The following is a 23204-nucleotide window of genomic DNA, read 5'->3' on the forward strand; positions in this document are numbered from 1 at the left end:
GATCAACCAGGACTCCGAGGTCCTTCTCCTCCTCCGTCACTTCCAACCTATGCGTCCCCAGCTTATAACTAAAATTCTTGTTAGTCATCCCTAAATGCATCACCTTACACTTCTCACTATTAAATCTCATCCTATTATTATTACTCCAATTTACAAGGTCATCCAAGTCTCCCTGCAGAATATCCCGATCCTTCTCCGAATTGGCAATACCTCCCAACTTTGTGTCATCCGCAAACTTTATCAGCCCAGTCCTACATTCGGTTCCGAGGTCAGTAATAAATAGATTAAATAAAATCGGACCCAAGACCGAACCTTGAGGAACCCCACTGGTGACCTCCCTCCAACCTGACAGTTCACCTTTCAGTACTACCTGCTGCAGTCTACCCTTTAACCAGTTCTTTATCCACCTCTGGATTTTCATATCAATCCCCATTTTTTCCAATTTAACCAATAATTCCTCATGCGGTACAGTATCAAACGCTTTACTAAAATCAAGGTATATTAGATCCACCGCATTTCCTTTATCTAGAAGGTCTGTTACTTTCTCAAAGAAGGAGATCAGGTTGGTTTGGCACGATCTGCCTTTCGTAAACCCATGTTGTAATTTGTCCCAATTGCCATTCACCTCAAGGTCCTTAACTACTTTCTCCTTCAAAATTTTTTCCAAGACCTTGCATACTACAGATGTTAAACTAACAGGCCTGTAGTTACCCGGGTCACTTTTTTTCCCCTTCTTGAAAATAGGAACCACATTAGCTATTTTCCAGTCCAACGGTACCACCCCCGAGTTTACAGATTCATTAAAAATTATCACTAAGGGGCTTGCAATTTCTTGTGCCAGTTCCTTCAATATTCTAGGATGAAGATCATCCGGTCCGCCTGATTTAGTCCCGTTTAGCTGGTCAAGTTTGGCTTCCACCTCTGATGCTGTAATGTCAATCCCCCCTCCTTTATTCCCCTCTGTCCTGCTCCCTCTATTTCTAAGCCCTTCATTAGCCTTATTAAAGACCGATGCAAAATATTCATTTAGATATTGTGCCATGCCTAGATTATCCTTAATCTCCACTCCATCTACATTCTTCAGCGGTCCCACTTCCTCTTTCTTTGTTTTCTTCCTATTTATATGGCTATAAAACCTCTTACTATTGGATTTAATTCCCCTCGCAAGGTCCAACTCTACACGGCTTTTGGCCTTTCTCACTGTATCCCTACATGCTCTGACCTCAATAAGGTAGGTTTCCTTGCTGATCCCTCCCCTCTTCCATTCTTTGTACGCTTTCTGCTTTTTCTTAATCGCCCCTTTGAGACGCCCGCTCATCCAGCTAGGTCTAAATCTTCTGCCTACTAACCGTTTTCCCTTTCTCGGGATACAGGCCTCGGACAGCTCGTGCAACTTCAACTTGAAATAATCCCAGGCGTCATCTGCCTTTAGATCCCTAGGTATGTTAGCCCAATGCACTTCCCTAAGTAGTTGCCTTAATTTATTAAAGTTGGCCTTTTTGAAATCGTAAACCTTAGTCACAGTTTTATTTCTGTTAATCCTTCCATTTAGTTTAAACTGAATTAGCTCATGGTCACTCGAGCCAAGGTTGTCCCCTACAACCATTTCCTCAACGAGGTCCTCACTACTCACCAAAACCAAATCTAAAATTGCATCCCCCCTCATCGGTTCAGTTACTGCTTGATGGAGGAATTCATCTGCTAGCACGTCTAGGAACATCTGAGCCCTATTATTGTTACTAGCATTTGTTCCCCAATCTATATCTGGGAAGTTAAAGTCCCCCATGATTACACAGTTCTTATTAGTTTTTACTTCCCTAAAAACATTAAATAGTTCTGTGTCCGCATCCAGGCTAGATCCTGGCGGTCTATAGCACACCCCAAGCACTATCTCAGGGGAGGCTCTAGTAGTTCTTTTACCCAGTGTAATTATTGCCCAGACAGACTCCGTCTTATCCATTCCATCACTTATTATTTCTTTACATTTTACCTCATTATTGACATACAATGCCACTCCTCCTGATTACCTGCCACAGCTCCCGAGGCTTTAAGAACATAATTTTAAGTATAGAGACATAATTCCTTAAATATTATCCATGCATACATTTCAAAATTATTGTGATGACCAGCGGGCTACTGGCTGTTGCTGGAGACTGTCTTCTGGAGTACTAACGTGCATAGAACTGACCCAGGAGAGCCCTGTAAAACCCCCTGCACCTGCTGTGCCAGTTGGCATCAAGAGGTCACTGGGTCACAGCAGCCCCACAGCACTTACTAATGTGCTCCCACATTTCCCCACATCAGCTCTGTGCCTCCCCATCAGTCTTGTGCTCCTCTAGCTGCCCAATCTTCCCCAGCTCCCCCTCACTGCTGAGCCCCTCCCCCAGCCCCACATTTGCCCCTCTGCTCCTTATGCAGAGGTTCTTCATCCCCCCTCCTCAAGCTTCCCCTGCCCCAAGCGCCGCCCCCACAGCTCCCATTGGCCGGGAACCACAGCCAATGGGAGCTGCGGGGGCGTTGCCTGCAGACAGGGCAGCATGCAGAGCCACTTGGTTGTGCCTCCGCATAGGAGTCGGAGGGGGGCATGCCACAGCTTCTGGGAGCTGCTTAAGGTAAGTGCCGCCTGGAGCCTGCACCCCTGACCCACTCCCCGTCCCCAACCCCCTGCTCCAGCCCTGATCCTCCTCCTGCCCTCAAAACCCCTCAGTGCCAGCACGGAGCAGCCTCCTAAACCCCAAACCCCTCATTCCCAGCACCACCCCAGAGCCCTCACCCCCCCCTGCACCCCAACCCCCTGCCCCAGCCCAGAGCCCCCTCCCACACCCTGAACCTCTCATTTCTGGCCCCATCCTGGAACTTGCACCCCCAGCTGGAGCCCTCACCCCCTCCCACACCCCAGCCCCCTGCCCCAGCCTGGTGAAAATGAGCGAGTGAGTGAGGGTGGGGAGAGCAAGCAACAGAGGGAGGGGGGATGGAGTGAGCAGGGGCGGGGCCTTGGAGGGGGTGGGGCAGGAGGTGGGGCAAGGTTGTTCGGTTTTGTGCGAGTAGAAAGTTGGCAACCCTAGGGTGGGAGGGAGATGGGGAGAAGCGGAGGCAGGAACCCATCCCCGTTCACAGGAGAGGATAGGGGGAGCCTTCCCCAAGGGGTGGGGCAGTAGGGAAGGCAGCCAATCGGAGGCTGATTTCCCTTTAGACTGATGGGCTGTGCCCCAGATCTGTAAGAGGCTCTGAAACTGTGGGAGTGTTGGCAGGTCTGATGACAACCGCACCCCGTGTTATTGCAGCCCTGGGTGTCCCCCCCAGCTCTGCCAGTGCCCCCAGCCCCCCTGGCTAGTCCATCCCTGGGCCTCTCCTGTGTAAATATGGCCGGTGCCATGGCATTGTACCAGCTGACGAGGTGGTTACCATTAATTGGTGCATATGCAGGGACTGCGCCTCAGCTCTGTGCTTCTCCTTAATGCCCACCCACAGACCCTTCGAGATCATTATCCTGATGACCATCTTTGCCAACTGCGTGGCGTTGGCCGTCTACCTGCCCATGCCGAACGATGATACCAACGCTTCCAACTCCAGCCTGGTAAGAGACAGCCTCGTCCTCGTGTTGTACAAACCCGCCCGGCGCCGCCTCACTCACGGCAAAGCCCCCGAGGCAAACCTTTTTCTTTCACTTGTGTTCCAAACTAACCTTTTAAAAATAGCCGGGGCATCAAGTCGAGGCAGCATGAAGGGGCTGAGCTCCTCGCCCACGAATGTTAGCGCCTGCCTGGCACTGAAATTTCACCCTCCAAGCCACCAGCACGTGAGCTGCATGATCTCCAGTTATGTAGTCGTGAAATTTGCACCTGAGCCTCTGAGTCCATAAGCAGGAAGGGAAGCTGGGACCCACAACACCAAGATACAGGTCTCTGCTCCCTGTTGCGTTGGGATGGGAGTGGCTGGCCCCACAAGTAAGAAGCTGTTTAGGGGGCTGAAATAATTAGGGGGCTGGGGCACATGACTTATGAGGAGAGGCTGAGGGAACTGGGCTTATTTAGTCTGCAGAAGAGAAGAGTGAGGGGGGATTTGATAGCAGCCTTCAACTACCTGAAGGGGGGTTCCAAAGAGGATGGAGCTCGGTTGTTCTTGATGGTGGCAGATGACAAAACAAGGTACAATGGTCTCACGTTGCAGTGGGGGAGGTCTAGGTTGGATATTAGGAAACACTGTTTCACAAGGAGGGTGGTGAAGCACTGGAATGGGTTACCTAGGGAGGTGGTGGAATCTCCATCCTTGGAGATTTTTAAGGCCAGGCTTGACAAAGCCCTGGCTGGGATGATTTAGTTGGGGTTGGTCCTGCTTTGAGCAGCGGGTTGGACTAGATGACCGCCTGAGGTCTCTCCCAACCCAAATCTTCTATGATTCTGTTAATAAAACATCTCTGTTGACTGTTAACAGCACTAAACCACTCCGTTATCCCCTTTGACCCGAGCAGCTACTGAAATTCTGGGGCCCTGCGGGTTGTCCAGTTGAGAGCATAAATTGATGATGGAATCTGAGATTATCTTCAATCTATGCAGTCTTGTGTGTTTGTCCCTTCCTTGTAAAGTCCTGCGTCCCTGAACACAGGAGGCACCAAAGTGGCCTCACTCATAGCACCCATTCAGCCAGCGCCCCACAAGCCCTCTCTAGGCTTTTTCCAGGGGGTTGGGGTGCAGGGGGTGGTGAGGGCTCTGGGGTGGAGCTGGGAATGAGGGGTTTGGGGTTTGCCGGCTCTTTGCTCAGCATCCCTCTCTTTCTTGTCTCTCATTCTGCTCCTCTCTGTCTCTTCCCCCCCCCCCGACAAACAGCCCCCAGTACAACCCTCTGCCCCCGTGGTGCTAATTTATGGGGGGGGGGGCTATCCCTTAGGTGGGGGCTTGTGAGTAATTCATTTTAAATGAAGGCTGGTGGTGAAGCTTGTAACCAGTCTGTGTGGGCCAGAGGCTCATGTCAAGTTCCTGGTCACGACTCCTATTCTAGCAACCATCTTGTAAGGCTTTCATTTGAACCATTTCCCATATTCGCTTTAGCTCTAGAGCCTTTTCTAGGGGAAAACCCTGCTTGACGGTCTTTTAGATCAGTGGTTCCGCAACTTTTTCCATCCTGCCCCCCCTTACCCATAGTGGAACCTGTCCACATCCCGCCCCTGAGAACTGGAGCTGAGGCCGGGGCCGGAGCTGGGGCTGCAGCCGGGAGCAGAGCCATGGCTGGGGCCCGACCTTCAGCTGGGGCTGGGATTGGAGCCAAAGTGGAGCTGGGGGCAGAGCGGGGCGGGGTGGCATTCCCCCCCCCTGCGCTCTGTGCTGTGCCCCCCCCAAATGTTCCTCTGTGCCCCCCTCAGTTTGGCCACTTAAGAACTGCATAGTTGTCCCTCTGTTTCACACCGTGAGCGCTTAGAATTTCATAGTGACGGTGGGCTCCTAATTCAGATCATCTTGCTCCAGAAAGCCCAGGCCCCTACTTTCAGAGCAAAACGAAAATCTCCATTAGCTGTAAGCAGAGTAGGGGCTTGGGCACACAGTTGAGCAGTTGTGATTGCATCCAGTAGAGGGCAGTGGTCTCACACACACACACACACTTGCTGCACCTGCTGTGTGGATACAAAAGAGCGAAATCCCCGGAGATCTCAATCCAGCTGCTAGAGTCCCATGAACCTTGAAACAAGAAAAGGAATCCACACGCTCCTCTGCCTGCTCAGACCTCCCCGGAGATGATAGAGTGTCAGAGCCAGGGGCATGTGCAGGGGCTGCTATTGTTGCTTTTAAAGTGAATAAATAACTGGTAGCTGACAGTCCTGCAGCCTACCTCGGGGATCTGAGCGGGCAGCTAAGTTATGGCTGGGGGTCCCGTGTAGGTCCCAGAGTTAAGGCCCCGCTGACAGGGTTACAGAGGCCAGCCCTGACGGAGAAAAAGCGGCAAGGTTTATGACTGGGAGCTAAGGAGTCCATAAAGGGAAAGGCTCCTTATCGGAAGTGGCACCTCCACTCGCTCAGCTCCCAGGGAGAGTTATTGCTGCTTTGCAGCCTGTCTCAGGAGCCCTGGGATTCATCAAGCAAGGCCCCGTCACTTGTTTATGGGAGGAGAGGAGCAGTGGATGAGGGGGCCGGAGCTCTGGGGAAAGCTGAGTGTACAAGCCAGGAACTGGTCCTCAGCTCTTTCCTATGTGTTCCCCTGTACGCATTCCTCGCCGAGATCCCCCGTGATCTGCGTAGGGAGCCGTTCGAACAGGCAGCCTTCCAGCCGGGGTCTCCTAGCATCGAGAGGCTGTCTGGGTTGGAAATACTCCCCCTGGGTTCCTGCCTCCTGGGCACCGTTGGAAAAACGTCCGCCACGTGCTCTGGACCTAATGCCTGGTGCGTCCGTTCCTGCACTGGGAGCAGGGGGATTGAAACCCGCTGTGTTCTCAGGCGCCACCCCAGCCCGCAGTGGAACTTAGAGCAATCTCAGGGCTCTGTGGACTTGCATTCTGCTCCTAGTGCCTCCCTATGGGCCCAGGGAAGCAGAGAATAGCTGTAGTGCAGTGCTTTTGGGTCACTCCCCGACATGCTCCACATCCCCCCCATGCCGGGCCCTGGGGAGCTGGGAGCAGAGCCTGTATAGTGAGCCAGCTCTGCCCTGGCTGGCGAGGGAGTCCCCGTTCCCATCGCCCACGGCCCCTTGGCAATGCCAGACCAGGAGCTGCAGTCCGTGCCCCGGAGAGCTGACAGTTTAAGCTGTTAGGTTTGTTCGCAGGCATCCTGGCAAAAGAGAGTGTTGCGGAGGGACATGAAGGAGAAGAGGGAGCTTTGCGGGTGTTTACAGGGAGCTCCGCCCCAGCGGGAGAGGAAAGCAGAAAGGGGCTTGTTAGAAAACGTAACAGGAGGGCGATGGAGGCTGCCGTCATGTAGGGTGACCAGATGTCCCGATTTTATAGGGACAGTCCCAATTTTTGGGGGTCTTTTCTTATATATGTAAGTGGGGGAATGGTCCCGCTATTGTGGGGAACTTTCCTGGCTTCTGCACTACCCCGGTGAAGTGGGCTAGCGAAAGGATCTGAGTCCTCGCTCCCACTTCCTTTACCCAGAGGCCTCCCTGCCCTTGAGGACTCCCCTTCCACTCTCCTGTCTGGCAGAGTCCTCGTAAACCCCAACAAGGCTGGGCCCAGGATTCCTGGGGGGCTCGACCCCCAACCCTGCTGTGGTCACCCAGGCCAGGGGCTAGGGTGTCCCCACTCCGGGGTACTCTCTCTGCTCTGGGCACCTCCCTGACCCACTGATCATTTCATACAATTTAAAGCAAATACAAGTTGTTTAATTAACAATTAATTTTAAAAAAGAATAAGGAAAAATGGGAAAGGTTAAAGGAAACACATCACCCTGCTCTGTGGCAGGGAACATCACAAACAGTGTCTCTGGAACGTCAGGGCAGGTCACAGTCTGTTCCTTGTAGGTCCCAGGTCTCCTTCTCAGGCCCGGGCTGTGCTGCAGGGACGCTGCGGGTCGGACACTTGCTCTGGCGGTGGCCACACGCTCTCAGGCTCTAGGTGGCAGGACACTTTTTCCCAGCGTCGCCCCCGCCCTGACAGGGTTACGATCCCCCTTCAGGGGAGGGATAGCTCAGTGGTTTGAGCATTGACCTGCTAAACACAGAGTTGTGAGTTCAATCCTTGAGGGGGCCATTTAGGGAACTAGGGCAAAAATCTGTTTGGGGATTGGTCCTGCTTTGAGCAGGGGGTTGGACTAGATGACCTCCTGAGGTCCCTTCCAACCCTCATATTCTATGACCCAGAACCCATTGCAAGTCTGGCCTGCAGAGCCTCTTGGCTGAGGTCTCCCTGCACTGGGCCTGCTGCCCAGGGTCCTGCTCACCGCACCCAGCTCCACGCTGCTGCTGCTCTGCCTTCAGCTCCCTGGGCTGCCTCTCTGGCTCTGGTTGCTACAGCTCTGCCCCCAGGACAGGTCTGCTTCTGTGACTCTGCTCCCAGCTCTGACCTGCTTTCTGGCCCCTCTGGCTTTTGGGCTGCAGCTCTGCTTCCAGCAGCTTAGCCTGGGCCCCTGCTCTCTCCTTAGCTCGGCCCCACTCTGTCTGACTCAGGCCATTCCAGTTCACACGGAGGACGGGACCCCCCCGGCCTCCTGACTCTCTGATTAGCCTGCCCGCCCTGTCAATCAGGCTGATCTGGAGCATTGGCCTCTCCCCATTGTTCCTGGGGACTGTCAGTCTCAGGCTCCTGATTTGCCATCGACCCTTCCCCTTTTAGTGCTGGGAGCTAGCCAACCAAAACACCCCCACTGAGTGTTAGTAAGGGGGCAACAGTCCCCTTACATATAGGCTCCTATTACCCCCACCCCGTCCCGATTTTTCACATTTGCTGTCTGGTCACCCTACCGTCATGGTCCAGTCGGAGGCAGGAGTCGCCGTCTGGAATCTCGGGAGTGGGTGAGAGGGAGGGTGGGGAGAGGCCCTGGGGCCGTTGCCAATGAAGACAGTTAGCTTACCTACGATGCAGTAGAGACGAGGGAGGCAAAGAGAGGGGCAAGATGGCCCAAATGACGAGCTAGGACAGGGGTGGGCAAACTTTTTGGCCCGAGGGCAACATCGGGGTTGCGAAACTTTATGGAGGGCCGGGTAGGGAAGGCTGTGACTCCCCAAACAGCCTGGCCCCTGCCCCATCCGCCCCGTCCCACTTCCTGCCCCCTGACTGCCGTCCTCAGAACCCCCGACTCATCCAAGCCCCCCTGCTCCTTGTCCACTGACTGCCCCCTTCCAGGACCCCCCATCCTAACCACCCCCCCGGTACCCCAACCCCTATCCAACCCCCCTGCTCCCTGTCCCCTGACTGCCCCGACTTCTATCCAACTTCCCCCTCCCCCCAGCCCCCTTACCACGCCGCTCAGAGCGGCAGGAGCTTGCAGCCATGCCACCGTGCTGCCCGGCTGGAGCGGCGGGCCAGAGCGCTGGCAGCGCAGCACGCTGAGGCTGCGGGAGAGGGGGGACAGCGGGGGAGGGGCCGGGGGCTAGCCTCCCGGGCCAGGAGCTTGGGGCCGGGCAGGCCGGTCCCGCAGGCCGATGTGGCCTATGGGCTGTAGTTTGCCCACCTCTGGGCTAGGAGGTGATCTCTGCAGCAGCACTCTGCATGGACGTGAGCAGGGCTGGAGGGCATAGCTGGGAAACGCAGTGGCCCATCTTCTCAACCACTCTGTCCGCTGTGGGCCACTGGCCCCCTACAGCTGGGCTGAGGGGCCCTCTCTTTATCTTGATTCTGTAAAGTCCCTGCAGGTCTCCCCTCCAGGGCCTGCCTTAGCTTTGCATGTGAGACCCCTCCCAGCTCTGGGTGCTGAGGCTCCAGGAAAAGATGCCAGGGCCTGGTTCTCCTCTCGCTCCCCATTCACACCGGCGTAAATTGGTGTCACACCTGATTGACAGTGGGCTGAGTAAGGAGCACAGGACCATGCTGTCCACAGACGCTCCTATCCTATCCCAGCTCTGCCACTGCGCTGCTGGATGCCCTTGGGCAACCTGGGGGTTGCAATGCCATTCACTGACGTGGCCTGCCGCCCCCCTGTACTGACAGATGGCGTTGTGACCTGGCACACAGGGCGTCTGTTGCTGTGCCGTGGAACACAGGGGAGTCCACCAAGAACTTGACCCCTGGCAGCACTGGCTCATACACTGTGTGGGTCAGAAAGTGGGGAGACTTCCCGGCCGAGGGAGACCCAGGGTCCCTGCAGGAGGAGGGGGTGGGATGAGCGGGGACCGGAATTTACACCCCTCCCCAATATCTGAACTGCCGTCACTGCTAGAGGGGCATTTTGAGCTGAGGTGCCTGGCACAGACTGGCAGGTTGGTGTGACTCACACACCCAGGGGGCGTGTTGGCCTGGCAGGAGGGATGCTTACATGTGTACTTGACACGTAGGACGAATGGGTATCAGAGGTGTGAGGGTCTATCCTATCTATGCATGTCTGGATCCTGCAGGTCAGCACTCTGGCTGCCAGATTTAACTGGGCCATGGCCCATGTCTGAGCAATTCCCTGCATACATCCTACCCTGGAAACCCCAATGCCTGCAGTGTCACCTACCTCCCTGCCTTGTCCCCTGTGTGTTGCCAGCGTGAATGCTGTGGCAGAGGGGATAGTAGTCCACTGGCAGTAGGAGGGGTGGCCTACTGGACAGCTATGAGACAAACATGTGCCACATGGCTAGCCAGTGTTGGTCTATAAGACAGTACTTCCTTGCTACATGGAGTGTATGGGCTGTGGTACAGACCCAAAGAGACTTGTAAAAAGCAGAGCCGGGGAGGGGACTCTGCTCTGCTTAAAAAGACTATAGAGACAAGGCGGGTGAGGGAATATCTTTTATTGGACCAACATCTGTTGGCGAGAGAGACAAGCTTTGGCGCTACACAGAGCTCTTCTTCGGGTCTGGGAAAGGTGCTCTGTACTAAATACAAGGTGGAACAGATGGTTTAGCATAAGTAGTTAACACATTCACCCCACCTAGTCTCGCACATATTCTAAGGGACCATTCAAGGTGAAGTGGCCCGTTACCACCTCTGCAGTCATGGGACAAACAAAGGGGGTTAGTGGGTTACAGATTGTTGTAATAAGCCATAAATCCAGTGTCATAGAATCAAAGACTTTAAGGTCAGAAGGGACCATTATGATCATCTAGTCTGACCTCCTGCACAACGCAGGCCACAGAATCTCACCCACCCACTCCTGTATCAAACCTGTGTCTGAGCCACTGAAGTCCTCAAATCATGGTTTAAAGACTTCAAGATGCAGACAATCTTCCAGCAAGTGACCCATGCCCCACGCTGCAGAGGAAGGCAAAAAAACCCCAGGGCCTCTTATTAAGATGGTGATTTTTGGTGTCTAGCAACGTTATGAATTTAAGCTCCCAGGCCTGGTCTACACTGGGGGGGGGGGTGTCGATGTAAGATATGCAACTTCAGCTACAGGAATACCGTAGCTGAAGTCGACATATCTTATTCCAACTTACCCCCCGTCCTCACGGCGCGGGATCGACGGCCGTGGCTCCCCCGTCGACTCCACTACCGCCGCTCACTCCGGTGGAGTTCCGGAATCGACGGGGAGCGCGTTTGGGGATTGATATATCACGTCTTAACAAGACTTAACGTACCCCCAGGCTCGTCTTTTGAAAGCGTCGTGCAGGTTTCCTTTGAGGTCAACAACTGAGAGGCCAGATACGGAGTGGTCGTTTGGTGAAAAGTGTTCGCCCGCAGGTGATTGGGTGTTTTTGTTTTTTATCATTTTACTGTGCAAGTTCATTCGAGAGTGTAGTGATTGTTTGGTTTCACCCACATAGTTGTTGTTGGGCACTTAGTGCACTGGGTGAGGTACACCACTTGTTGTGATAGGCATGTGTAGGACCCATGGATCTTGAAAGGTGTGTTGTGTGGGGTGTTGGTCATCGCAGCAGTGGACCTATGTCTGCAGGTTTTACATCTGTTGTTCTGGCAGTTCTGGTGCCACTTTGAGTCGGTGTGTCCTGGTCTGTGGGGAGCTTGCTTCTGATGATGAGTTTGGAGAGGATGGGGGGTTGTTTGAAGGCCAGAAGAGAGAGTTCAGGAAAGCTCTTTCAGGATGTGGTCCCAATCGAGTATAGGTTGTAACTGTTCGATGATGTCCAATGATATGGGTTCCAGTTCCTTGATGTGATCTGTTTCTCTGGTGGAGTGCCCTTGTTTGGTGAAGGCAGTTTTAAGTTTGTAGCCCAGACTTCATAGATTTCCACCACACCTTAATCCATTCTATAAGACCATGTTTTCAGTATATATACTTTGGTCCTGCTTTGAGCAGGGGGTTGGACTAGATGACCTCCTGAGGTCCCTTCCAACCCTGATACTCGATGATTCTATGATTCTAACTCCTTACATAATATCAGTACATACATCTCACAATGATATCAATAACCAATGTGACACCGGCTTTCAGTGGAGACCTCTCATGACATTCTTGGGTGAATGAGAAGGTGCATACTGGCCTCAGGGTACACCTGTACCCCTCTGTACCTCCTTGTTGGTTGGCATTAACAGGTTCTCGGGTCACAATATGGAATGGGGCTTCTAGCTATAAAGTGATACCTGGCATGTTCGCTGTCTGTGTGGGGGTGAAAAGGGAGCTACGTGGGCTTTGGTCTGATTTCTTGCACAGCACCTAGAGGCGGGAGATTTCAATCCTGGGTCCCATCCTCTATTAGGGTGAATTCGCTCTTTCAGTTCTGGCATTTTCTAATCTACCAGTCAAATGAATACATAGCAAAATATGTGTGGGCCAAACCTGGCATGCACCCCTATTGATGGCAGCAGGAGATGGGCATCTGTCTTAGAGTCTGGCCCCGAAGAGCATTCAGGGTGTAATTCCAGGTGGGGTCAGGATTTCAGCGGCCCCCAGAGCAAACTGAAAGTGGGGAATCTCCCTGCCCTGTTATTGTGGGGTGTGAATGTAAAAACATCAATATAAATACCCCCCCCCCCCATATCTGGCTGGTTCTAAAGTATTTAAATCCTGACCTGGAAGAGGCCCCAGCAACAGGCAGTGATTAGCGTCAGCTGGGGTGATGGACAGGCGGCCGGCACTGCTGTGCCCGGTGCAAAACGCAGCAACTATTCTGGGCCCTGATGGCCGCAGGCAGCTGCGCTGAGTCAGCTGAAGCGCCAGACAGCAAAGCCTCTGGACGAAGGCAGGAGAGGAGGGGGGCAGCATCCTCTCTGCCCAAATGGAGTTTAGAGTTCTCTCCCCTTCCCCTGGTTTGCCAAACCTCAGTTTCCTGCCACGAGTGGCAAGAGGGGCTCACAACACAAAGGGAGCTGGAATTAGGGTGACCAGACAGCAAGTGTGAAAAATCAGGACGGGGGTGGGGGGTAATAGCCACAAATATTGGGACTGTCCCTATAAAATCAGGACACCTGGTCACCCTAGCTCAAACCCATCAAGCACAGCCATGGGCAAAACCAGGGCTCAGTTTGGGTTTCGATGGGAGCGAGGGGCCCCACTGATGGGAAACTGGCTGAAGTGGGGGAAAGGGGCTCTGCTGGGGGGCCTGGCCAGAGTGGAGGTGAGGGGCCCAGATGGGAGAATTGGCCTCAGTGGGGCTGGGGGCAGCTGGGGGGACTGGCCGCAGTGGGGGTGAGGGACCCAGCTGGGGGGACTGGCCAGAGTGGGGGTGTGGGGCTCAGATGTCATATTCAACTGTACTTAATAAAGAGGGACAAGATCACGGTGGAATGGATCAGAGGGGGCCGGGCTCAGGAGGAAGACAGAGGCTACTTCTGGGGGGATTCTGCACCGAAATTTTAAAAATTCTGTGCCAAAATTTTAAAAATTCTGCATATTTTATTTGTCAAAATGACACAATATAATCACTTTAGTTTAAATTATTTTGGTAATTTATTTCAAAATACCTGTCAACAAGTATGTCAACAAAATACAGACAACAGCAAAAAAGATTCTCCCAGGAGTAGAGAATTAAAGAAACCCCTATGATGACCCAGTTCCAGTTGAGGGGTGCTGGAAGGAGTTGTGTGGGGCCCCCCAGAGCCCAGACACCTGCACTCCCATCAGGGCCGGCTCTAGGATTTTTGCCGCCCAAGGCAAAAACAATTTTGGCCACCCCCACCCCGTTTTTTAATTACCCCACCCCCGGCCCCGCCTCAACCCCGCCCCTTCCCTGCCTCCTCCCCCCAGGCTCTCAAGCCTAGGAGGGAGGGGGAGAAGCGGCGCCCGCGCCGCGGCCACTCGGAGTCTCCCCCTCCCTCCCAGGTTTGAGAGCCTGGAAGGGAGGGGGAGAAGCGGCACACGAGCGGCAGCAGCAGCGGAGGTGAGCTAGGGTGGCTGGGGCACATTTTTAGGGGCGGCATTCTGGCGCCGGCCATGCCGCCCCTAAAAATGTGCCTCCCCAAGCACCAGCTTGTTTTGCTGGTGCCTAGAGCCGGCCCTGACTCCCATCCCCCCAGAGCTGAGCCACACTGCACCCCCTGGCCCAGACACCAGCACCGCCTCCCCGCAGAGCCCAGCCGCAGGGCACTCCCTGCCCAGAGACCAACACCCCCTCCCCCCAGAGCCCAGTCGCGGGGCAGCCCCCGGCACAGACACCAGCACCCCCAGAGCCTTTACTCCCCCCAGCTTCTTTACTGTCCCACCGGGGGACATGGTGTGGTGCAGCCCTGTCCTTCCTCAGCCAGAGCTGGCTGCGTCTCCAAGGCGCTCTCCGTCCCTGGGAGAATGAGCATCAAAGTGCTCCACTCTGCAGAGTCCAGCGGCCCCTAGTGGCAGTTAGAAATTCTGCAGTGGCAACAGGGAATTCTGCAAAATTTTGCATTGTGTGGCGGCGCAGAATTCCCCCAAGGAGTAAGAGGCTGTGCGTGAGCAGGAGCAGCAGGTGTGGAGGTGACCTGGGAGTTGGCTGTGGAAGGAATGCTAGCTGGGTACAGAGTTATTGGGAGGCTATGGATGCAAATCACATGCAGACCAGCAAGCCACTTAGTGAGAGAGTGGGGGGCTTCTCTCAAAGAGTATTAAACTGGTTTGCTCCGTTTTCCCTCTTAACAACAGGGGATATGTGAATTAGAGATTCTCACCCAATAGCAGTATTGCCAACCTCAAGAGATCAAGAATCATAGAAGATCAGGGTTGGAGGAGACCTCAGGAGGTCATCTAGTCCAACCCCCTGCTCAAAGCAGGACCATGACTCACAGCCTCTAAAATCATGTGATTGGCCCCACAATCAGTGAGATTTTTTTAAAAAAATCATCAAACTCTGTTTTTCAATCTGTCTTTTGCCTTTCAAACTCTCCTCTGCTTGTGTGTGTGTGTGTGTGTGAGAGAGAGAGAGAGAGAGAGATAATGTCCGGTTGACAAGTCAACCTTTAATAAACACGTGCCTCTCTCTGGCTGCTTGAATGGAAGCTGCAAGTAGACAGACATACTTCAGGAGAATTCAAAAGGAGAAGATGCAGAAGATGTATTTGGGCTAGTCCTCAGTACCAAGAGATTCATTTCAATATAATAATCGTGCTTCTGGTAATGGTATCTCCTTATGAGGATGGAGCCCCTCAAAAGTATCCATTCCAAAAGGGAGAGCTACCGTAGAGGGAAGGCATCCACGCTGGTTGGAAAAAGGGGAGGATGTATGGGAAGTTCTTGTACACAGGTATAACCCTAAGTACTCAGTGGAGAGCTCTGTCGTGTGACAAAGTTACAATATGATAGAAAAACCTAATTCACACACATTTAGAAATAGACTGAATAAGGCCTATAACATGGAGCCGGCAAATGAGCAATGAACAGCTGAGAAACACAAAGCATTCTCTCTGTGCAGCACGTTTTCCAACGATTTTTGAATAATGAGGTGAGCTGTAAAGATCTTGACACGTAAGAAGATCTTTACAACAGCAAGCCCCTTTCAGAGCTTTCCTTAGCTCAGTGCAGTAGTTACAGTCATAATCCCTGAATATGATTTTTTTTTAAAAATAATCAATTCAGTCACATTCAAAGCATTTCGACAATAATTTAAACCGTCTTCTGTTGTTGTATAATTTTGATAACTACATACATATGTACATGATCCAGTAATTACAATGAATAATTTGGTTTTTAATTAATAATTGTCCAAATAACGAAAAATAAATCATTTTTTATTTTAAATAGTCTCTTTCGCAGCCTCCCCATCCCCCCATCAGTTCAGGCCCCCCATCAGTCCCCAACTCCTCAATCCAGCCCCCAGAGCCTCACCTCTGCTCCTCCTAGGTTTCCTCACCCCCCTTTCCCAGGCCTGGGGGTTGTAGTGGGGTCCCCTCTCATCTCCCCTTTCCCAGGCTGGGGGGTTAGGGATGGCTCCCTCTGTCCCTTTCCAGGCCAGGTGCTGGAGGGGAAAAGAGCAGAGGTCCTGCCCTGTCCATGTTTTTCACAGGATGGGAGGAGGGAACGGAGCCAGTGCTGGCTCAGCCAGCTTCCAGCAGGACCAAACTTCGCAAGGGGGCTGTAGCTTCTTGCGTCAATGCCAGACAGGCTCCAGACCGCCCTGAAATCCGGTCACCCACTATAAAATCAGAAGCATTGGCAATACTGCAATAAACAAGCTGCACTTTGCTGCATGACTGCTGTGGGGGGTCCCAGGGCTGCTGGGTCGTTCCCCCTCACTAGGCATCGCTGGTCTGTTACCCACCTCACTCCTGGTTCTCTCCTGCCCTTTGTCTCTCATAGGAGAAGATAGAGTACGTCTTCCTGATCATCTTTACCATTGAAGCCACACTCAAGATCATCGCCTATGGGTTTCTACTTCACACGGATGCCTACCTCCGAAACGGCTGGAACGTGCTGGACTTCGCCATTGTCTCTTTGGGGTAAAGGAGAGCTGGTTTGGCGGGGTGGGCAGAAGGTTTCTTAGAAAATGTCCTGTTTGTTCTTGGGGCGGGTTGTGAGACCACGGTAGGGAGAGCGTGATCAGGCCCGACACCTGGAGTTGGAGCCAAAGCTCACTGAAGCTGGTGGGAGCGTTTCTAGTGACTCCCCTTGGCGGAGGCTCACTTGCCTTTTCCAACACGGCGCCCCTCTGCCTGAGATGACTCCCCTGAGCTCACCCGCACGCCCTCTCCACTTTTAAGTCCTCCTTCGAGACCTACAGGTTCTGCACATGGGCTGGCTTTAAATCAGAGCTGGGAGAATAACCGATCTTTCGATTCACTGGCCATGCCGAAAAACAGAAAAAAAGCCGCACTGAACCGGTCTGAGATGAGGTTATGGTTTAGCTGTGCTGGCAGGGGCTCTGGTGTGAACTTCCCTGGTCCGGCCTGTACAGGGTGAGATTGACTTTCCTTGCTTGGATTTTTTTTTTTTACTGTCTCCTTCCCCCCTTTCCCTCCCCCTTCATGTTCCTTCTCTCGCCCCCCTCCTCCCCTTTCCCCTCTCTTCCCTGTCCCACTCCCTTCCTCACCCGCTCTGGCAGGCTGGTCACAGTGGTTGTGGAGCAGATCAACGTGATGCAGGGCATACTGCCGTCGGGGAAGGGCGGCTTTGACGTCAAAGCCCTGCGAGCCTTCCGCGTGCTGAGACCCCTGCGCCTGGTGTCCGGAGTGCCAAGTGGGTGAAAGCTGCCCGGACGGCAGGCGGCTCGCTGGCGGGAGGCTAGGGTCACAGCAGCTGCAGTAGGCTTCCCCTTCGCACGGGTCTGTGGCCAGCCCCCAGCTGGGCCTCAGCGGAATTCCAACCGATCAGCAAAGTCTAGATCAGGGGTGGCCAACCTGAGCCTGAGAAGGAGCCAGTAGTGACCAGTGTACATTGCCAAAGAGCCACAGTAATACGTCAGCAGCCCCCAATCAGCTCCCTCCCCCCCCGCATCCCAGAGCCTCCCACCCTCCGACAGCCCCACCGATCAGCACCTCCCCCTTCCTCCCCGCAACTCCCGATCAGCTGTTTCGTGGCGTGCAGGAGGTTTTGGGGGCAGGGCCGGCTCCAGGGTTTTGGCCGCCCCAAGCAGCCAAACAACAACAAAAAAAAGCCGCGATCGCGATCTGCGGCGGCAATTTGGCGGGAGGTCCTTCGCTCCGAGCCGGAGTGAGGGATCGTCTGCCGAATTGCCGCCGAATAGCTGGACGTGCCGCCCCTCTCCGGAGTGGCCGCCCCAAGCACCTGCTTGACAAGCTGGTGCCTGGAGCTGGCCCTGTCTGGGGGGGAGGGGGAAGAGCGAGGGCACGGCAGGCTCAGGGGAGGGGGCAGGAAGGGGTGAAGTGGGGGCAGGGCCTATGGCAGAGCCAGGGGTTGAGCAGTGAGCACCCCCCGGCACATTGGAAAGTTGGCGCCTGTAGCTCCAGCCCCGGAGTCGGTGCCTATACAAGGAGCTGCATGTTAACTTCTGAAGAGCCGCATGTGGCTCCGGAGCCACAGGTTGGCCACCCCTGATCTAGATAGTCCCAGTGCTAGTGCCCCTCGTGGAGACATAACCCACCAAGACCCAGCATGCGCCAATCCCACCATAGCCTGTTGTGAAAGGAGCTGGTGGGGGTCACCCCAGTGTCTAGGAGCCAGATGCCCCCATCCTGAGACCATCTCCCAAGGAGATGGACTGCAGGGACTCAGCCTTCCCCGATCCCTCTGGGGCAGTGTGAGGGGGCCTGGAGCTGCTGCTGCCAGTAATGGGATTGAGAGATTTCAGTCACCACGGCTTTCCTTCTCACACACCCCCCTCCTGGGACATGTAGGGACACATGCTGGGGAGGAAGGATGGCCTAGTGGTTGACACCAGTGAGAGCTGGGCCCAGGTCCCTCCCTCTCTTCCCTGCCATGTGCTGCGGTGGCGAAGCGGTTCAATGTGTCTGTGAGACGCCGTGCTGCCAGTTAGGAGGGGAGGGGGTGTGACCTGTTACCCTTCTCTCTCTCTCTCTCGGCTGCAGGCCTGCAGGTGGTTCTGAACTCCATCATCAAGGCCATGGTGCCCCTGCTCCACATCGCCCTGCTGGTCCTCTTCATGATCATCATCTACGCCATCGTCGGGCAGGAGCTGTTCAAGGGAAAGTTGCACAAGACCTGCTACTACATCGGGACAGGTCTGGAACGTGGGCGACCCTCCCACCAGCCGGGGGGCCATGCCATAACCCTCCCAGCCACACCATATCGCCATATAACCATATGACGTGGCTGGGAGGTGTATGCCATATCTGAGGGCATTGTATGACTACATGGCATGGCGGGGAGGTGTATGGCATGGCTGGGAGGTGTATGGCATGGTTGGGGGCATTATAAGGCTATATGGCATGACTGAGAGGTGTATGGCATATCTGGGGGCGTTATATGGCTGTATGGCATGGCTGGGAAGTGTATGGCATGGTTGGGGGCATTATAAGGCTATATGGTGTGGCTGGGAGGGTTATGGCATGGCTGGGGGCGTTATATGGCTATATGGTATGGCTGGGAGGGTTATGGCATGGCTGGGGGCATTATATGGCTATATGGCATGGCTGGGAGGTGTATGGCATGGCTGGGGGCGTTATATGGCTATATGGCATGGCTGGGAGGGTTATGGCATGGCTGGGGGCATTATATGGCTATATGGCATGGCTGAGAGAGTTATGGCATGGCTGGGGGCGTTATATGGCTATATGGTGTGGCTAGGAGGTATATTGCACTGCACCAGCGCCCTCCTCTGGGTGGGGCCGGGGGCTAAGGCACAAGCAGCAGCAGGAGTGTAGTTGTCCTTCTCCTCTGCTCAGCCTGACTTCTGTGCTTCGGTTTCACCCTCAGATATCATTGCCAAAGGGGAAATGGAGAAGCCATCCCCGTGCACCACCACCGGCCACGGGTATCACTGCACCCTCAACGGCACTGAGTGCAGGAGTGGGTGGCCAGGGCCCAACAACGGTATCACCCATTTTGATAATTTTGGCTTCGCCATGCTGACCGTGTACCAGTGCATCACCATGGAGGGATGGACGGAAGTTCTCTACTGGGTAGGTGCAGGCCTGAGCCCGCTGGCTGCGAGGGAGGAGACGCCGGAACGCTCTTTGAACAAGAACATGGTACTAAGCGGGTTGGGCTGGCCAGGCTTCCCAAAGGGTGGGAATCCTTCCAGGGCAGCGAGCCCCGCAGACTCTGCAGCTACTGGATGATGTATCCACTGAGCAATGAGCTCCCAGGGAGAAGGTGGCACCCGCCAGTGCAGCAGAGTGTTTGAACCCTGCCTAGCCAAGAGAGTCCCTGTCCAAGTACCGCTGAGACTCTCAAACGAACCCCACCCTTGCCTTAAAAGACAGGAGCCTGGTGGGAGCGAGTCCTCGGACGGCTCCTCAGCTCTGGAGCTCAGGTATAAGCGACCATAAACTTGCCCTCCAAGCCACGAAGAATGGTAGGGGAGGAAGGATGGTGTGACGGCTCAGGGACAGGCTGGGAATTGCAGAGCTGAGTTCCAGTCCCGCCTCTGCCTCTGGAAAGCGCTTGGTGTGTTACCCTTCTGGGTATCCTTTGTTCCCAGGAGTGTGGGCTGAGGGCAGCTTGAGACACAGGTTGCTGGGCCAGTGTCTGATATTGTATCTGGTGGCTTTTAATAATAACACCACCTAGCTCTTATACAGTGCTTTTCACCATTAGATCTTAAAGCATTTCACCGTCGTTAACCCCCCCTGCCCCACACCCACCCCACACCCCCGGGAGGCAGGCAGGACAGTGCTATTATCCCCATTGCACAGATGGGGAGCTGAGGCCCAGAGGCTAAGTGACTTGCTCAAGGTCACACGAGGAGTCTGTGGCAGAGTAGTGAGTTGGGTCTTCAAAGCCTTAAACTAGTGCCCTAACCACTGGGTTCCTGAGAGGAAGGCTGGTCAATGAGTAGGGACAAGTCTGAAACCTGGGAGACCCAGGTTCAATTCCCTGCTCTGCCACAGACTCCCATTGTGACCGTGGGCAAGTCTGTTAGTCGTTCTGTCTCAGTTCCCCATGCGTAAAGACTGTGAGATGCTCAGCTACTCCAGTAATGGGCTTACCTGAGCCCGGTGGATTTGGTTCTCCCCCTGGATCTTCATCTGCCTCTGTCCTGCTCAGGTGAACGACGCCATCGGGAACGAGTGGCCCTGGATCTATTTCGTCAGCCTCATTCTGCTGGGCTCTTTCTTCGTTCTCAACCTGGTGCTGGGCGTGCTCAGCGGGTAAGGCGTGTGGGCTGCATGGTGCCGTTCTCCTTTCTCTCTGTCCCAGCAGGGGTCTGCCCCGAGGGAGGGGCCGGGCCGGGCCGGGCCCTTATTGAGTTTGGGGATATGAACAGAAAGTCTGAAGGGGGTTTTTAACCTTTTTCTTCCCTTTTCTTCTTCCCTTCTTCCTTGGTACCTTGGCTACCAAGTCTATCAAGCCTTGTCTTCCCTTTTCTCTTGGAGAACTCTTTGGATGACTCAGGAATGTGGAGCAGGGGCGCTCTCAGCCCTTAATTGAAGGGACAGGATGGCAGAATTCTTAACACAGAGAGCTTTTCTCCCCAGCCTTAACAAAACCAGACAATGAACACATTGTAATTACTCAGTTGTATTGTGGTAGCACCTAGCAGCCCCCATCCTGGCCCAGGACCCCATGGTGCTAGGTGCTGGGCAAACACAGAACAAAAAGACAGTCCCTGCCCCAATAGCAGTTTTAAATAGTCCCTGTAAAATTCCCTTCCCTTCTCAGTTAACCAGGTGTCACTTCCTTGGTCCCTGCAGTGTCACAATCTTACTAATCCTCGAGTCTTCCAGCGTAGCCAAGACATGAATTAAAGCAAACGGGTAAAATACCACTGAAAACAAACCCAGCCGTCCTTTCCAGGCCTGCTTTATCCCTCAGAAGGGAGCAAAAAAAGGCCAAGCCCGATGTTTTTCCCCCTTGACAGGTCACCTTTATTATGGAGAGTGTGGGAAAGTGGGCACAGCTGGTAATCTCTCTGTACCCTCCAGCTGTGTGAGCTTCCCCTTTAGCTCTGACACTCTGTTATGATTTCCTCAAGGCTTTCCAGTATCGGATACTCCTGTGTGCCTCAACAGCAGCAGTGGGGACAGTCATTAGTGCTTCTAATGTTAACCTGCCCTCTTTACAATCTAGCTGTAGTAGTTGGTTCTGTGGTGTCCTGTGGCAAGGAGTTCCACAGGATGATAAAAAAATGAGGAATAAGGAAGCATTTCCTGTTATTAGGTCTGTATTCCTCCCCCTCTCCCCGCAATTTTGTATTATATAACAAAGGTAAAAGGCAGGACTGATCCATTCTCAGTCTTCAGTTGAGTTAAAGGAGTAATTCCACCAGCTGGCAGCAGTAGTAGGCTCTTGTCCTCTCTGGGGACTAGCCACTAGAATAGGACGTGGCACACACTTGATGAGTGTGTCCCATGAGCAAGGTCTGGATTGAAGCTGCCCGCAGAGCCCCCTCTCCATTGGCCTCATGCCAACCGTCTGGGTTTGTTCCAGGGAGTTCACCAAGGAGCGTGAGAAGGCCAAGTCACGGGGCACGTTCCAGAAGCTGCGGGAGAAGCAGCAGCTGGAGGAGGATCTGAAGGGCTACATGGACTGGATCACCCATGCCGAAGTCATGGACAGCCACCGGGCCAGGGGAGAAGGTACCATCCTCACCTGGGCAAAGCCAGGCAGGACACGCCCAGGCCTGGCTTCCCTCTCGCTTCTGGAGAATGGTTAAATCCTCCACCGGGGTGGGGAGCGGGGTTGTCTGTGGGATGAGCGGGGTGGGAGGCCGGGGAAAGGTGTGCACTTGCTTCTAGTTTACTCATTGAGAGAGGCTGCCCCTCCCTTGACATTATCCAGGTTCAAGGATTAGAAGCTGCTTCAGACCCTCCAGAGATGAAGAGTTTTTGGAGAGGAAAGACAGTCTTATGGCATAGGACAGGCCAAGGCCTTGGGAAGCCCGTCGGCTGTTCCTGGCTCTGCCACTGACTTACTGGGTGACCTCGGGCAAGTCACGTCACCAATCCGTGCCTCCGTTTCCCCATGTGTAGTGGGATGTACTAACACTTGCCCATTTTGGGCTGAAATTAGTCACATTTGCTAAGGGCTTTTGAGAACCTGAAGTGGAAGTTGCTATAGAAGAGAGTTATTGGCCCCCTTCCCCATTACCTCCCTGGGATGCTGTTATGTGCTTGGATATAATCCCTTGGCTCTTTGTTTACTCTGTGGGGCATTTTACACAGCTGTGGAGCTATATGTAATGATCACAATTCTGAACGCCATCACTGGTCCCCTGCGCACTCTTTAAGGGGCAGTGTCCTCTCCAGAGCATGCCACCGGTTACACTCCCGTGGTGTCTAGTATCACTCCATTTCTTCGCACATTACGATGCCAAAAAAAACCTCCTTCCCAAACTTGTTCTCTTGAGCGCGGACGTGTCTCTTGAGGAGGTTTGTGTCTCTTAGGGAGTTATTAGATGAGAACCCTTCCTTTGCAGATGTGCTTCTCAGGGTATAGCTACGCTGCAATCACTTTCATCTAGCCAGCTCGGTCACCAGAGCGGGTGAAGCCGCAATAGCCCCGTGAGTGATTATGCGCCGATTTCACCGCTCCAGTATCGGAGCTAGCGAGATTAAAGTTCGCTCGGGTGCATCTGCACAAGCTGCGATCACACCTCCGATTGCAGTGTGGACATACCCTTAGAGTTCCCCTTCCCTCCCTGGTGGGAATCCATTGCCGACGTCCCCATGTGTCTGTTGAGGGGGTCCCCAGCTCACT

At 53.9% G+C, this 23204-nt stretch overlaps 1 pseudogene; it reads left to right on the forward strand.

Annotated features, from left to right (window-relative positions):
* The window catches only part of LOC135894781 (voltage-dependent L-type calcium channel subunit alpha-1S-like), a 99991-nt pseudogene that overhangs the window by 8946 nt on the left and 67841 nt on the right, over positions 1 to 23204 (forward strand).

This window comes from Emys orbicularis (genome assembly GCF_028017835.1).
Source record: "Emys orbicularis isolate rEmyOrb1 chromosome 4 unlocalized genomic scaffold, rEmyOrb1.hap1 SUPER_4_unloc_1, whole genome shotgun sequence".
Taxonomy (NCBI): Eukaryota; Metazoa; Chordata; order Testudines; family Emydidae; genus Emys; species Emys orbicularis.